This window comes from Miscanthus floridulus, chromosome 5, assembly GCF_019320115.1.
Source record: "Miscanthus floridulus cultivar M001 chromosome 5, ASM1932011v1, whole genome shotgun sequence".
Taxonomy (NCBI): Eukaryota; Viridiplantae; Streptophyta; class Magnoliopsida; order Poales; family Poaceae; genus Miscanthus; species Miscanthus floridulus.
Window position 1 is genome coordinate 100,789,208 of NC_089584.1, and position 18,430 is coordinate 100,807,637.

The 18,430-nt window shown below is 42.7% G+C and overlaps 2 pseudogenes; both read right to left on the reverse strand.

The window, feature by feature from the left end:
- Window positions 1-12,917, reverse strand: part of LOC136455011 (receptor-like serine/threonine-protein kinase ALE2) — a 34,175-nt pseudogene extending 21,258 nt beyond the window's left edge.
- Window positions 12,918-13,216: 299 nt separating this feature from the next.
- On the reverse strand, window positions 13,217-14,524 carry LOC136455012 (protein ALP1-like; annotated as a pseudogene).
- Between the last annotated feature and the right edge of the window lie 3,906 nt (window positions 14,525-18,430).

The window sequence follows — 18,430 nt, forward strand, 5'->3', positions numbered from 1 at the left end:
TCCAATCTTCTAAATCAGCCCCAACATCACTGGATGTTATATCGGGCCGATTTGATAGCTTCTCGGGAGAATTGACCAGGCTGGTCACAGGGGAGTCGGCTGAGCCAACAGGGCCGGTAGGCTTAGCCGATTTTGATGTGTCGGCTTAGACGACTAGGGTAGTCGGCTTAGCCGACTTGGCCACAGCACCTTAGCCGACTGGTAATCTTCATGCATCGGCTGTTCTTGAATATGGAAATTATATCCACTAACATCATAGCCAGATGCTTGTTGAGATAACATGTTGGCCTTTTGATTTTCATGCCTCGGAATATGCCGAATTTGAAATTTAGCAAAATAATCAATAACATCAAGGCAAGCACCAAGACAAGCTCTTAGTGATCCTTCTAAACATTGAAATTCACCAGCATCTTGTTGTACTACCAGCAAAGAATCACCATAAGCTTCAACATGTTTTACTTCCATAGACCGCAACATGATCAACCCGAATAATAGAGCTTCATATTCGGTTTGATTGTTGGTACAAGAGAAATCTAATCGGCTTGACATTCCAATTTCAGCACCATTAGGAGAAATAAGAATAATACCAACACCTTGGTCATCTTTACAAACCGATCCATCAAAGTATAATTTCCATGGAGTAAAAGTAAGGTAATTGACTTCATCATCTAAATCAATACCATGCTCAACAATAAAATCAACAAGAACTTGACCTCTTAATGTTTTCAATGGTTCAAAAGTCAAGTCATATTCTATTAGTGCGTATGCCCATTTGCCTATCCTTCCACGAAGAATTGGCTGATATAACATGTGCTTTATCACATCGGCCTAGCAAGCAACAACACATATACTAGACAAAAGATAATGTCTCATCTTAGCACAAGCATAGTACAGTGATAAGCATAATTTTTCTATATGGGCATACCTTGTCTCGGGATCAAAAAGACGGTGACCAAGATAAGCAATCACATATTCTTTACCTTCATCTTCTTGAGTCAAAATAGCCCTGATTACCTTCTCTTCTACAGCAATATATAACTTGAAAGGAACTCCTCTCCTAGGTGCACGAAGAACCGGTGGTGGTGACAAATATTCCTTTATCTTTTCGAATGCCTCTTGTTGTTTTGCCCCCCAAGTGAACTCAGATTCATCCTTCAGCTTCAATATAGGGGTGAAAGGAATAATTTTCTCGAACAAGTTAGCAATAAATCTCCTCAAGTAGTTCACTTTTTCCAAGAACTTTTGCAAGTCCTTGCACGTAGGTGCCTGAACTTTCTTGATCTTCTCTATCCTCTTGTGATCAACCTCTATGCCCTTATCATGAATTATGAAGCCTAAAAACTTTCCAGTCGATACTCTAAAAGCACATTTGAGTGGGTTCATCTTCAATCCATAGCGGCGCATCCTCTCAAAAGCAAGACGCAAATCGGCCAAATGAGATTTATGGGTGACCGATTTGATCACAATATCATCAATGTACACCTCCATAATCACCCCAATTAAATCATGGAAAATCAAATTCATAGCTCTTTGATAAGTAGCACCTGCATTCTTCAGCCCAAATGTCATCACAACCCACTCAAAAAGACCAACAAACCCAGTACATATGAAGGTCGTCTTAGACATATCTTCCTCGGCCCTAAAAATCTGATTATAACCAGCATTACCATCAAGAAAGCTAATAACCCGGTGTCCTGAAGCATCATTGATAAGCATATCGGCTATAGGCATAGGATACTCATCTTTTGGAGTAGCTCTATTCAGATCTCTAAAATCAATACATACTCTGATCTTCCCAGAATCCTTCTTCTCAACAGGCACAATATTAGAGACCCACTCCGCATACCTGCATGGCTGAATAAACCCTGCTTGCAACAGTCGATTAATCTCTTCTTTAATCCTATCATAAATTGTAGAATTAAATCGATGGGGTTTTTGCTTGAAAGGCCTGAATCCTTTCTTAATAGGGAGCCGATGCTCAACAAGCTCTCGGCTCAATCTAGGCATCTCTGTATAATCCCATGCAAAATAATCAACATATTCCTTGAGAAGCGCGATTAACTTAACTTTGTAATCGGCTTCCAAATTTTAATTAATAAACGTCGGTCGGGGCACAGAGCCATCCCCAATATCAACTTGTTCCAAAGGGTCGGCCGACATAAAACCTTGGCCCAACTTATCAAGCTCATCAAAATCATCAATAGCCTCACAGGCATCAGTCTTATTAGTCCGATACTATTCAACACGATGTTTTAACCATTCAACGTTAGCATCCATTATAATAATGATTACATGATGATATTGAGCCGATTATCAATTGGCTTCAAGGACACAGGAACAAAACCTTGCCTGGTAACACTAATAAATTCAAAACTAGAAAGATCTCTACCAGATAAGCAAGCAATAGCATCATGCCCCCCGAGTGTAGGAGCATCGGCTGCAGCAACATTAGCCGATGAATCTAAATGCATGACCTCAACAGCATCTCCCACCCATTGGATGAGAAATTGGTGCAAGCTAGATGGCACGCAACGATTGACATGGATCCAATCACGCCCAAGTATCAAGTTATATCTAGCTTGCACGTCGGCGATGAAGAACGTCGTGGCCAAAGTCTTGCTTCCAATGGTGAGCTCTAGGTTAGCAAATCCTCTGGATGGAATAGGAGCACCTCCTCCGACACCACTGATCATCATGTTGGTCTTGATCAGACCGAGCTTCTTGTAAAGCGGATATGGCATCAAGTTCACTATCACCCCACTGTCCACTAACATGCTATGGACCGGTGTGCCATTGATATGGCCCTTCACATGTAAAGGCTTGAGATGGTTGATGGAGTCATCTAGTTTCTGAAATACAGAGCTTTCCATTGCAAAATTAAATTCTGTCGCCATGGAGTCATCTGCCACGATGTACTAATCAGCAGATAAAACAACTACATTGACCTCCACTCTCTCTGGAGTAGGCTCATAGTCAACCATCTCCTCGTCGGGAACCTCAGGAACCTCCATGCCAACCAGAGCAGCAATGGTAGTAGCGAAATCATCAGAGGACACCTCAAAGGCACCCAGGACAGCAGGAGTCAGCTCAACTGACTCAGAAGTCGACTTAGCTGACTCTGGAGCTTCCAAAGCAGTAAGGGCGAGCAAAGTCGGCTCAACCGAATCAGGAGTTGACTTAGCTGACTGGCTCAACACAGGAGTCTGCTTAGCGGACTCTAGAGTTGACTTAGCCGACTAGCCAGCAGCAGTAGCGGCGTTTCGACCTTCCAGAGGGATTTTGACCTGTACGGGGTCGAGGATTTCATTCTCCATCTTGGCAAGCTTCTCCCTCTTCTATTGCTTATGTCGGGCATGCTGCAATTTGCGTTGTTGAGTTTTATTCAATCCACGAGGACACCATACGGGTTGCCAGTACTTGGAATCTCCTTCGACGCGTTTCTTCTCTTCAATTCCAAAAACATCTTTGGGAGCTTCATCTTGCTTAGATGTCGGAATTTCTTCGATTACAATCGGCTCAACATGATTAGTGACGGGAGCTTCCATGGAGCCGATTGTGATAACCGATTGAGGCCTAGCTCTTGGTGGGGGAACGACGGGAATCTCAACCTTCTTAGGCACATAAACTTGCTGCATTAGTGCCTTTCCCGACTCTTGTGGAGTCAAAGTCCTAGAGGTAATCACATGATCTTGACTTGTACCGCTAGAGCTCGATTGACAATTGTTCAATTGGCTAAAGACGGAGGGGCTTGGAATTGAACCAGCAGGATCTCCCCACCTTTGTTGGCTATGCATGAGCGCTGCCGGAGGATACGGCACCCAAACTCCATAAGGACCCCATTGCGGTGTAACCGGAGGCAGAATCGGGGAACCCCAGTGAGAAACACGAGGAACAACTCTCTGAGACGGAGTTGTTGGTTGCACCACTGCCAATTGCTTGATCTTGTCGTCTTCCTGCTTAGGCGGAGTAGACTCTCTTTTTTTAAACGACCGATTCTAGAAATCGGCCTTTTGTTGCTTATACTTGGCCATGAGCCTGTCAAAGGTGCATTGCTTCTTCATGAATTCTCCCTGATTCTTCTTCTCATTTGTCTTCCAGGTGCCAATCTCCGGTCGCTGTGGAACAAATGTACGCAAAACACGAACACCGGAGACGCGCGGAGCTATTGGAACCAGGAGAGTTGGCTAAGCCGACTGGCACAGTCGGCTTAGCTGACTTAGCTGAGGTGGTGGCAGAGTTAGCTAAGCTGACTCCTTGAGTCGGCTGAGCCAACTGACCCTGCTGTGTACTAGAGTCGGCTTGGCCAACTGGTGGAGTCGGCCTAGCCGACCTCTGCTGTGCCACTGTCGTTTCATACCACCGCTGCCTTTTCAAATATTGCATTGATCCAGCGGTGATCTTCAACTTGTTCTTGCCTTCATCATCCTTCTCAAGCACCACTTTGCGCCCCGAATTCATTTCAACATTCGGTGCTACACGTGGTTCGCCGATAATCATGTTCTTGCCTTGGGCTTTATCGGCTTGCTCTGGACGAATCAAAACAGCGGGCGCCCCTGCTTCAACCATGTGCATGGAAAAAGGGGTCTTGTCAACTTGCATTTCAGTAAAACTCAATCATCCCTCATTAAGGGCCGATTGGACCTGACAACGAAAAACATTGCAATCATTAGTGGCATAAGAAAAAGAATTATGATATTTGCAATAAACCCTTCTCTTTAACTCATCAACTCAAGGTAATGTATAATTGATTCTAATATAACCGAATTTCAATAATTCATCAAAGATTCGGTCACATTTAGAGAGATCAAAAGTAAATTTCATTTCCTCATTCCGATTTTTATGAATTGACTTGAGAGAAGGACAAGTAACCAATTTATTCTCTGCTCGCCATTTAATTTCAGCAACTAGACATTCTTTATTATCATCATCTGAATCATCTGAACAATCACCAACAAAATGCATATTCTGACGATGAGATTTATAAGCATCACGAGACTCTTTAAAGCGCGATTCAATTGAAACGGCCTTTTGCATAAGTTGATTAACATTGTGAAACTCATAATGCTCAAGCTTTTCTCTAATACTAGAACATAAACCAGCAAAGCATAAATCAGTTAAATCTCTTTCAGAAATATTTAAATGGAAACATCGGTTCTTAATCTCTCTAAATTGTTTTAAAAAATCATGGACGGACTCATCACGCCCTTGATGAACCGATGCAAAATGAGACAATCTTGTTTCATGAGCACCGCTATAAAAGTGATTATGAAATTTCTCTTCTAATTCAGCCCATGAACCAATAGAACAAGATGGTAATGAAGTAAACCATGCAAAAGCTGTGCCAGTAAGAGATAAAGGAAAATTACGAACTTTCATAAAATCATAAGCACTAGCTTCACCCAATTGTACAAGAAACATGCTAATATGCTCCATGGTTGATTTACTATCACCACCACTAAATTTCTGAAAGTTAGGTACCCTCCACCCATCAGGTGCTTTCATGAAATCATAAGTAGAAGGGTACGTCTTTTTATAAGTATTCCTACTAGATTTAAGTTGCACTCCTAAAGTACTCTCAAGAGATTTAGCCAATTCATCCTTAAACCGATTCAAAGCATCATCAAAATCGGTAGTAGGAGCATTAGGAGTAACATTAAATGTAGGAATTTGACTAGGTGACTTTGGTGGGTTTGGTAAAACATTATGCCCCGCTGAAGCTCTATTTGTTGATGCTCCATAATCGGTTCGGAGAGCTCGACCTGAACTTTGTGCACCAACACATGTACGTGTAGATGTGCTAGCACCAGGTTGACTGGCCTTATCGGTTTCAGATGCCGAAGGGGCCGATTGAAATTGGCTAGCGAAAGCATGAGAGGTTTGATTTTCATAAAAAAATCAAAGGCATACCGAATTGAGGTTGCTGCACGGCACCCGATTGATCACAATCGGTTGTCTTGCCCTCTAACTTATCCATAAGTAGATTAGAAAGATGCCGAAGGTTATTACTATGCAATTTTCTTTCATCTATCAACATCTGAGAAAAATTAGCATGAGTAGGATAAGCATCGGTATTTACCTCCTCGTCATACTTAGCTTTTCCGTTGCCCTTCTCCTTGGCGCCTAAAGATTCAAAAACGGTAGCATCGTCGTAGGAGGGTTCACGGAACTGAGTGACCTTGTCGTGCCGATTCTTGGTGCAGCTCTCCAAGAAAGCCTTGACATCGGCATCGAGCTTGGCCTGAAGCTTCTGGCGCAACTCATCTGGAAGCTCGTCCATGGATTAAGGAAAGATCATGTTAGCCTCATTGAAGGGGCTGGTCTTGTCACCCTTGTCGGTGGCAGCACCATCGTTGCCTCCCATGTTGCTAGTAGATTGATTCTTGATTCGCTTCGCTGTCCCCAGCGGAGTCGCCAAAAAGTATGTTGACATTGAGGATGACCATAAACCAACACACCAACAAGGTCTTGGATGCCCAAAGAGGTTGCACACAACCTGCAACGTAGCAAGAACGCGGCGTAATCGATCAAACCAATCTAAAGACCGATGAGACCGATGTAGAGCCTGTTCTTGGCTGGAAAGCTCCCGAACTTCTCCCGAGAAGACCCGTCAGGGAGGAGCACATGGAGGATCTCCTAGGACCAGCAAGGCCGCCTAGGATGCCGCTGAATCTCGTCGGGAAACTCAACGAACAGCAAAAGGGGTTGAGAGAGGGAAATTAGGGGGGGCGTAAGGAGTTGATAGATTGGTTTGTATGACGATTGGATAGATGAGAACTCAATCGGCCATGATCCTCTCATATATATAGAGGGGGTGGTCTTATTCTAGTAAGAAGCCTCTCCAAACCTTATTTTCCAAGTTTTCCACGAGTTTGGAACAGTTCGGATCGGAAACCAAAAGGCCAGATCCGAACAGGATTTTCTGTCAGGTATGTCAGAAGTCCCAACTTGTGTCGGAACTCCCGACAGTCGAAACTTCCGACTTTTATCGGAACTCCCGACATAGGGATAACCCCAGACATCCGAGCAGATTTCTTCAGGCTTCCCGAAAGTCCCGACACCCGTCGGAACTTCCGACAGTCGGAAGTCCCGACTTGGGTCGGAACTCCCGACAACGAGGCATCTTTTCGAGGGCATAACTTCTTCATCCGGACTTCGAATTAGACGTTCCATATATGTTTTTTGACCGTCTCGACGAGAGGAACGCAATGGCGAAGTCCATTTTACATTTTGTCAACTTCACAAAATGAACATTTTTTGTTGTCAACAGTGTCAGTAGAAATTTTAGGATGAGGCGCATGTGGTTGAACTGGAAGAGATGGCAAAGCAGCAGGCACTTGATGGAGATGAGGATTTGGAAGTTCATTGCCAGTTTGAAATGATGGGACATCTTGGCCTGTGAATAATGTAAAAATAAGAAACCATCAGACCAACTGATTCTAAAGGTTAAGATGCAGATAGAGTTCAACAAACTCCTCAACAATTGGCTCTGGGCTCTGCATAGATGGGGACGTTTTTCTCTTTGGTTAGTGATAAAAATGGTCAAGAGCACTAGGTTCCACTGCAGTCAGTACTGATTGTTTCGGTGGTGAAACAGTTTCACCTGTGGAAGGCAACTTATTAGAAGTGTGCAACCATTTCCAAGCAGATAAAAAAGAGGAAAAACCATCCGTTTTTCAGTCACAAAGTAGAACTTCATGGTCGTCTGGTTGATTGATGGGTTGCATATTGATCCTACCATTTATTAACATGTACAACAAATAGTAGTTCTTGCGGGTGGTTTTGCGGTTAATCCTAACAAAATGGTGCGTGAGGAGGGAAAAGATTCGGGTCGGGGAGTGGACCCAGTAAACAAAATGGGGCGGCCGGGTGGGCGCCTTGGCGGGGTAGCAGGCAGCAGAGCACGCGCGCACAAAGCCGACTAGTAACGGCGCAGCCCAGCCTCCTCTCTGGAGCTCTGCTGCGCGCTGGCCGCTGGCGCACGGCGATTTGCCGTCGCCTTCATTGATCGGGCGCCAGTTTTTTTTATAGTTTTTTCGATGAGATTTGCGGCGGCAAACGGCAGGCTGGACTGGACGGGCAGCGTTCGCCGTTCGGGGGACGTCGGGGAGTGGTGGCTACAGCTACAGCGGAGAGGGGTCAGGGGGAGGGGAGGTTTCTGGTTGTTTGGTTTGGGTTTGCATGGCGTGCTGGGTTTTTGCTGTTAGGTAGGGTCGCAGTTAGCTAGGTGGGCGTGGAGACGGACGGGCAGCAGTGGCACTGCGCTGGACCGACAGGACTGATCCTGAGCCGGTTCAATTTTATAATAAAAAAGAGCGTATGATTCACCAATTTCCCGTATTTTAAAGAGGACGTAGACTTGTTTGAACGGTGGCCTCACTTGACAGAGACTTCAGGTTAGAGGCGACGAGGTTCATATGAGGATTTAAATTTCTCATGAGCGAGCTAAACTCCAATACAATAAGGAGGAAGCTTAATCTAAACAACAGTACCTAAACATTCATAACAAGGTACTTTCTCGTATCGAAGTGTATGACGGCATTGCCTAGTAAAAATGTCTTAGAGCATCTCTCCGTGAGTCTTTTTGAAATTCACTCTTCGATTCATCGTCTGGATAGTTATTTGAAAGTTGATATTTATATTCGTCTTCCAACAACTTCTCAATATCTTATGTGCATTTTAGAAAAACAGACTTGCTCTCCATCTTCGGCTAGCGTGAAATCTCGAATGTATAATGACTATATTTAGATATCTAATTAAAGAATTTGTTGGAGGTTATTTTTTCATAAAAAACTCTATTTCTATCAATTAACAAGAATACAAAGAGGATCTTTGAGTTACTCTTAGAGCTAAGAGGTTTTCTATAGCAGCTTCGTATGCGTACTAAAATTTCTTAGGATATACTTTGTATACAATATGATCTGGTATCCATCCAATAGAAGCCAATATTTTAACAAGCTTAAAAAAGTCATCTTGGGGGATATAGCAATTGTTGTGCAAAAAATAATCAAGCTCCCAGGAGCAACTCCACCTTAAAAAAAGTCCTTATGTTTAATTTGGGGCTCCACCAATCTTTAGGACCTACATCCTCTATTCCAAATTAGATCGTTTTGACTTTTCCAGGTACTAGCTTTTGCTATACACTGAGATATACTATATGTCTAAATATGTAATAAAGTTGTGTATCTAGAAATGCCAAAACGACCGGATGGAGTATTTTGTAGACTTAACTCCAACAATAATTCCCAAATCAAGAACCATACTTTCTACCTTCCTCGGCCCAAGCAAAGCCAAGAAGTTATCAAGGAGGCTAAGCTCGGGCGAAGGCGCATCATTGAGGCCGAGCTTGGGCAAGAGCTCGACCTCAGGCAAGAGGGCGCCAGGATGGAAGCCCAAGTGTTGAAGGCAGGGTGGCGACAAGGGACGGCAAGCTCGAGTGGACCGAAACTACGAAGGTTTAGCCTCTAGTGAGCTGGCACTGGGATCAACATGTAGGGGTTGTTGGGCTTGCCAACCAAAGTTGGGTTCCGCCTAGCCTCTTCAATCTACCAAGACAAAGTGGGGAAGAATTTATGAGGAAGGGGCAGGCGACAAAGGCTAGATTTGAGGCCTGCGGCAGTAGAGGCAACACATGGTTGAGAGGAAGAATGGGCATTATTATGAGCGCTAGTGGGAAAATAGAACAAAGAAAAGTCAGTGTGTGAGTTGACCCCCGAGAATGAGGCGTGAAGGGGGGAAAGTAAGCGGGCTCTGAATTTTGGGTGCGATGGATTTGCTGGGCTCTCCCAACGGCTGTGATTTATTATTAGAGACAGGTGTTGCTACGTATCTATGAAAATTTTGATTAACAGAGACCATGTATTAGAGGCAGAGGTGCTACCCGTCGTTGTCTCTTGTTTCACAAACAAGTCTCCTCTCGAGCCCATCGATCAAGTACATATGCACTCGCGCTGTCGTATTCAACTTTTGCCCAACAAAATGAACACGCAAAATTAAAAGCTACCCCATCTGTTCTTTTTACATGTCATATTAGTTTTATCTTAAGTTAAACATCACTAACTTTGACAATCACTTTCAGAAAAAATATACATATCAACAACATGATATTTATGTTTTAGATTCACTGTAACAAATACTTTCATACTAGGATATCTCAAAATTGATGGTTAAAATACAAATTTTTGATGTAGGGTAAACCTAATACGACATATAAAAAATCATGGAGGGAGTACTGGCTAATTAACTAAGCATCATGATGGCGAGTGGCATGGTCTGATGTGTTGGATCAGTCAGGGTTGGCAACAACTAACCAAATCAAATACACTCACTACTCGTACACAGCTTGATGTCATGCTACATCTCGCCGAGATCATGTGTGCTCTACACTGTTATATGCTCAAAGCAAAACGGGGGACACATAAAAAGGCACCCATAATGCGGTCCGTTGCGTTGAGCATTCTCGAAAGCACAACGACCCATCAGTTGATCCAATGATAAAGCGCCCCACAACACAAGTTGTCTATTCTTAAGTTTCCGTGCTGTTCTTAAAGGGCAAACAAGCAAAATAATTGAAGATAGCAAAGCAAGCCGGCTGTGGTCGAAGGAATGAGTGTATGGCGATCCATTTAGTGGTGATATGATAGGCAAAGCAACTGCCAACCAAGCATCAGAAAGAGTAAGCAGAGCTTTATAGAGCTTTAGTATACTTTATTTATGGCACGCGTGATACATGTTTTGTTTGTAAGTAATTAATAGCATGTGCTCGTGTCCATGGACCAAATAAAGTAGACTGTGCTCCAGATAAAGTAGACTGCATGGCCAACACGACACAGCTAAAACTAATATTTCTTAGGAGTTAAACAATTTTAAATTTAATTAATTGCTACATCTATCTCTATCCAGAAAAGGACACGGTTCTACGTGCATTCTGGGTTAAAGTGTCGAATATTTGACCAAATAAATAGATAAAAATATTAATATTTATGAAGTCAAATAAATATATTATAAAAATATATCTGATGTCAAATCCAATGATACTTATTTGATATCATAAATATTTTTATTTTTTATATATAGTTAGTCAAATTTAAGATACTTTAACTTCGGTACTATGTTATAATTGCATTTATTTGTGGAGGAGGGAGTGTATAAAACTACTAATATTTAGATGCATAGAAAATACCACTAAATTAAGTAGAGTACAAAAGAAAGTGGTAACTTGTTGCAGTTGCAACCACCACATTTACCAAGTTCAGCACAACAAATCAGCAATGGTCCAGGCTCAAAAAAAACAACAATGGTCCGACAAGTTGACGCAGCACCCGCATGCTGCATTCAGCTTCTGCAGCATAGCCAGTGCAAGCAGTGGTAGCAGTACCAGGCTAGGGCTAGGGTGCCGCCCTCCTGACAGCGCTTTCGGCAGCAAAGCAGAGCGGCGTGGCTCTGCCAGCAGCATGTTGGTTTCGGCTTAGGGGGTGTTTGGTTCTTTAGTTGCTCCTAAAATTCATGTCACATCGAATGTTTAGATACTAATAAAGAGCATTAAATATAGACTAATTACAAAACCAATTACATAGATAGGAGACTAATTTACGAGACGATTTTTTAAAGCATAATTAATCTATCATCAGCACATGTTTACTATAGCACCACATTGTCAAATCATGGACTAATTAGGCTTAAAAATTCGTCTCAGTAAATTAGTCGCCAAGTTATGGAACCCTAAACCGAAATGGCCTCAAGTGTGGAAGGAGCGGACGACGTCGCTGCTGTTCCCCGTGGCCTGTGGGGCCAAGAGAACGTGACGCTGCAGGCCCCACTGGCTTCCGATCTACTGCGTGCTGTGCCTGCCTGCCTGGTGTATACGTCGGTCCGTCTCGATGGAGCCATGCGTGCGGTCCGGGGCCGCATCCTAGGATAGACCATTGATTCCGCGGTTCAATGCGACCCTGGCCTAGGCTACCCCATACGGGTCAGGGATTCAGATCAGGCAGGGCCGGCCGCTATGCTCCCATCGCTCGCCCCCGGTGCAACAGTGCCAAGCAGCAGCCTTCCTTGGAGGGATGAAAACGGTACGGATATTTTCCGACCGTATTCGAAACCGAATCCGTTTAGAGGGGTTGATATATGTCCGTATCCGAGTCCGGATATCCAACATCCGATACCGTATCCGTATCCGAATACTCAAATCGCATATTTATGATATCGATATCCAATCGTATCCTATCCGACATAGTTGACACTATCCGTATTCGAATCCGAGTCTGGACAAAAATATGAAAACAAATATAATATTGGTGATATCCGTCCGTATCCGATCCGTTTTCATCCCTACTTCCTTGTTTCTCTTGCTGATCTTAGAGCAACAACAATGTATATGGGTGAACCAGTCCATAGGACTAGGTCCCACAGCAGGTGGCAATAGCTATTTCACAAGGCACAATGTATCCGACTCATCTGTCCATAGGAGTGGGGCCCACGATCAAATAAAATTCTCGGTCCTCAACCTCCCGTTTCCTTCGCGCGAGTTGCTGGAGAGCTTCGTCCGCCGCCGCCGCCGCCTCCGTCACCTCCATCCCCGATCTCACTCCTTCCACCAAATCCGACCATGCCCTTCCGTATCTACCTCCTCAAGTACTGCATCAACTAGGATGTGCAACTTCCCTGCCCTGATGAAGCCTACACAGTCAGATCGGGTGGCTTTGTATGGTGACCTAGGGCGCGCCCCCTCGCGGATGGCCGGCAACCTGGGGCACCAGCACCTCGCGGACGGCCCGCGCGTCCACCTCGCAGACGGCCGGCGTGGCCAGCTCACGGACGGGCGACGCGGCCAGATCGCGGACGGGCGGCACGACCACCTCCCATGGCGCGTGGATGGGCGAAAATCTTGGGCGCGTCCACCTCGCGGAAGGCCACCTCATAGACGGCCAGCGCGGCAACAAGCCTCCGCCTCATCAGGTATCTCTACCACCAATCTCTGCTATATTTAGTTTATGTTTGCATGGACTTACAGTTGGTACGATTGCTATATTTAGTTTATGTTTGCAAACTGAGAACAATGAAAGGAAGAAAGTACAAGTGCCTAAATATTGATACGATTACAAAGCATCTGGAGGGGAACACATAATCCTTAATTAATTGGATAAGCCGTAATCTAGCTGAGGCAATACTGTAAAATTACATTGCATAAAAAAACTATAAAATTTCACTCCTTGAGACTCTACTCTTGGTGTGCTTGATGCTGCTGTGTACTGAATTTTTGCCATATGTGCTCTATTAAATCTTCCTTGAGACGCATGTGACTTGATCGATCGCGAATTTCCATGTCTTTGTCAAGTACATCTGTGAATCCATAAATTGGTCCATGTGCTAGCCCGGTTAAATTTGGGGATGATTGTGCTTGCTCATATGTGTTATCATCTGGTGTGTCATAGATGCCTCTCTCATCCTCTATTATCATGTTGTGCAAAATAATACATGCATACATAATATTGGCTAGCTCTTCCCGTTCCTAGAGTCTAGCTGGGTGACGTATGATAGCCCAACGCTTTTGGAACACCCCAAAGGCTCGTTCCATAGCTTTTCTTTCTCCTTCTTGAAAGCTTGCAAACAATTTATGCTTTGCACTAAGTGGCCTGAGGATTGTCTTGACAAATGTGGCCCATTCTGGATAGATACCGTCAGCTAGATAGTAACCCATGTTGTATTGTGACCCATTAACAGTGAACTGAACCTCTGGTGCTTTGCCTTGTAGTTGTTCTGTGAATAACGGTGACTGGTCAAGCACATTAATATCATTGTTCGAACCAGCAGCTCCAAAAAATGCATGCCAAATCCATAGGTCATAAGACGCAACAACCTCTAGCATTATGGTAGGTACCTTATAATCACCTCGAGTGAATTGCCCTTTCCAAGCAACCGGGCAATTCTGCCACTCCCAATGCATACAATCAAGACTACCCAACATCCCAGGGAAACCACGCTGTTCTGCTACTTGCAGTAAGCGTTGGATGTCTTCACTAGTAGGCTTGCGTAGATACTGCACACCGAATAGGCTTCTAACACCAGTAACAAAATGAATCAAACACTCCATTGCTGTACTCTCAGCAACCCCGAATGTTTCATCCATAAGATCTGCTGGTGAACCATAAGCCATCATTCTAATGGCAGCAGTACATTTCTGTAATGGTGATAGACCCACTTTGCTAAATGCATCTCGACGTAGACGAAAATATGGAGACCAAACACCTAGAGCTTGGACTATGCGTAGAAATAAATGCTTCCTCATGCGAAATCTTCTACGAAACTGATCATCATTGTACAAGGGATTATCTAAAAAATATTTAGCAACTAGTCTATTGTGATCACCTTCATGATCTCTGTTGATGTACCTCCTTGTATAACCCCCACGTCGAATAGAGGACCTAGCTGATTCTGCTTCAATCTCAGCTTCAATCTCCTGCTCAAGCTCAGACTCAGTCTGTGCTTCAAGGTCAGACTCAGTAGAATCACTTGAGTCAGTTGACATTATTTGTACTGGCTGTGGACTAGTGTCTAGTGAATGAGGGAGTGCAGTGAGTGTGAATGAGGGAGTGGCTGTGGACTGGTGTCTAGTGAATGAGGGAGTGTAGTATTTGTAGCTGATATCCACTTGTATGCAACAGCCATCTGCTGCTTTTGTTTGTCTTTTTCTCAACATCTATATTCTTGTTTGTCTTTTTCTTAACAGCTATATTCTTGTTTGTTTTGTTCTCAACAGCTATATTCATGTTTGTCTTTTCTTAACAGCTACATTTACCCACAACAACAAGTTTTTTTGTCAACATCCATCTGCTGGTTTCATTAATAATGGGGTACAACCATCAATAGCTTACAAATACACTGCCAATACTAACAATTACACTAATATTAGGAGTACAGCCATGCAACCTAATACATAAACTAATTAACTTAAAGCTTACATACATAGGTTTACAGATACACTGACCAAACTTGAAAACAACTACACTAAATATTAGGGATACATGCATCTCGTGCTGCTTTTCTACTCCTCAGCCAAGTCTTTTGCAATCTGATCCAGTATGCTCTCATGCCTGTTTTTTTCTTTTTCACTGAAGTTTGAGGTATCTATTTCCAGCAGTTTCAAATAGGTGTTATACTTTTTAGCCCTTGCTGATTTTGCTTTCATTGACATTGCTTCATGATACATAACCATATGTTGACTTGGTTGGCTGCTCAAAGGAGATGGCGCAGCAGATTTTCCTATCCCTTTCAGCCTTGCCTTCGCTTTCTTCTGCCCCTCGGGACGTACCTCTCTACTCATGGTTTCCCCCTCTATGTCTTGGTTGGATGAAGAAGTGTATGCTCCTGAGTTAGATAGCTTGGTCCTTTTTGGTGTGCTCTCCTCTTGGATGATTCTACGCCATTTGGGCATCTCCTTGACCACATCACATAGGTACTCATATATAAAAGACCTACCCTTGTTGCCATTCTTGAAAAACTCATGGGCTGCTTTCTTCACCATGTCATCAGATTGCCCACTGCTACGTGCATTCATAGCTTTAGCATAGGCTCCACTGAACTTTGTGATATCCCTCTTGACATCACCCAATGTGTCTTCAATTGTTTGATTGACCTCTTGTGGCTATTATTTGGCGCGTTGTCATTGAACTCAGCGGCTATAGCTTTCCAATAGTACTCAAATTTCCTGTCATTGCCGATTACGGGGTCAGTGGAGTGTTTTGTCCATGCACTGAATAGCCTATCATTTTCTTCTTCACTCCAATTGATGCGTTGATGCCTCTTTGGTTCTTCTTCGCTGCTATCACCTAACTCTTCAATGTTGACTGATTGCTTCTCTTGTTGTGTAGAGCATCGAGAACTTGACTCGGATCCATGAGAAGAAGTGTTGGCTGCAGCTCCACCAAGATGGGTGAATTGCAGCACTGATGGTGGCCTATTGCCTACAGTTGCATCCAAAGGACCAACACTTTCATGCAGATGAAATCCTTGAAAGCCTGGTGGAGGTGCTTGAAGCCAACTCCCTTGTTGTTGAACACCTTGAAATATGGGAGCAGATTGGCCATATGGTGGGTGGATTCCCGGAGGACCAAAAGGATTGAAGTTTTGTAGAAAGTTGGATGTTCCAAAGGGAAAATGAGATTAGGGTGTAGGAGGTGAGATCTGACCACTACCCTCTGATAAGTACTAGGATGGAGAGTCCTGATTCAAGAGGTTTGAAAAAAATCTAGGGGGGGTTCCATTGGAAAGTTGTGTTCTAGAGTGGATCTCAGGTGTTGAGAATTAAGCAACAAGCTTCAAGTTTGAGTTCGTAGAGGCAGCAAGCAGGCAAGTGAAGATGAGGCCAACGCCCTTCAGTTTTGTAGAGGAGCAAGCAGGCACGTGAAGAGGAGGCCAACGGCTAGCTTCCTGAGCCAACGGCTCCTTGTATGTTTAATGTGTTGTGTCAGATGAACAGTTAAAATAACATTTTTTATTCTCTGGTGGGCTGGGCATATCGCAATGGGTAACTTTTGTTATTTCTTTGCTATAGACTGCTGCTATAATGTATCAGCTACCTGGTACCTATTTTTTTATTCTTTATGGACTACTTTCTCTGAACATCGTGGTTGCTCTTACCACGGCGTTGTGGATAGGTATGGATTTTATAAAAAGAATGCTAAACTAATATGGTGAGGAGAAGCAATTGACTTTTGGGTAAGGTATGATATTTCTTTTTGAGTAGGATGTTCAGGAATAAGCGGCCGGACCAAATGGAGAATAACCGACATATTCCAAACTCTTATTTTAGCGCAAAGCAGTCTGAACATGCGAAAGAATTAACGGTAGTCAGTGCTTAACGTCCCCATCAAAGATCGTGATGCCGTTCCCGTGCTAACGTCCCCATGAAAAATCGAGAATCGACATATGCCGAACCAACTCGTCCTTTCAAATTTCAGCTACCCCCTAACTACATTTCGTTGACTTCAATTCATAGCTACTCCTACTACGTATCACACTATCACTACACCTATAAACTCGTACGTACGTATTCGATTTGATTGCACGTTATCAAACACGGGGAGCTCAAGTTAAATAATAAGTAGTACTTCACAATCACCGATCAAGTCTCGTAGGAGTAGATGAGAAGAGACGCAGACAACTAGAGCCGCCTTGACAGGTTGACTAGGGCCGCCAATTTCGTCTGTATCATCATACATATTTTATTAGGACGTATAATATATTTTATTTGCAATAAAAAAAGCATATAAGCAATCAATAGCAGCTCGGAAACGCACCAAAGTCTCAGTTTTCACAATATAATACCTCTTGAAACATACTAGGAGTATTGAATATAACAAAAATGGTAATTTTTTTTATAAAAAACAATTGGAATATAAATGGTTTTATTTAATCAAAGGAGGGGGAGATTTTTTTTTCTAATAAAAGGAAGAAAAAAGTCTACGTTACCTCACTCAATTTTCGCGAAAGTCCGTTTTTTCTCCCTGAACTCCAAAATCGGGCAAAACACATTTGTCAACTTTTAAAACCGTTCATCTTACCTCCCTGACCCTGTTATAAGCAGTTTTGAAGGCGATTTTGTCTTTTTCTTTTTTATTTATTTCGGCCGAATCTTTGAAAAATCATAGTAAATCACAGAAAAATCATAAAATATAAAATCTAATTTTATTGGACTCCACGTGAGTAGATCTACACAGTGAACATATAATATGATATGCTTTAGTATAAAGTTTTTGCTGTCGCTTTAGATCTATGCTTTTCTATAATTAATTGGAATAATTCTTAGCTGCAGTTTCTATGGTACAATTGTGATGAAAATTTTATGGTGGACTACTTATTGTATGATTGAACTATAGTAAAAAATCATACTCATTGAATCACGTATAGGTTAGTTATAGATTTATTTATATTTAATAAGCATAAACCTAAATGAAATCTATAACTAAGTTATACATGATCCAATGAGTATAAAAATTTTACTATAGTTTAAGCATACAATAATTAGCCCACCATAAAAGTTTCACCATAATTGGACCATAGAAACTGTAGCTATGAATTATTCATTTTAATTACGGAAAAGCATAGATCTAAAGCTACAACATAAGCTTTGTATTAAAGCATACTATATTATATGTTCAATGTGTATATCTACTCATGTAGAGTCCAACAAAATTGGATTTTCCATTTTATGATTTTTTATGATTTACTATGATTTTTTAAAGATTCAACCAAAATAAATAAAAAGAAAAAGACAAAACTGCCTTCAAAACCGCTTATAACTAGGCCAGGGAGTTAAGATGAACGGTTTTAAAAGTTGAGGGAGGTGTTTTGCCTAATTTTAGAGTTCAGGAGGAAAAGCGGACTTTCGCGAAAATTGAGTAGGTAATGTGGATTTTTTCCAAAGGAACGAAAA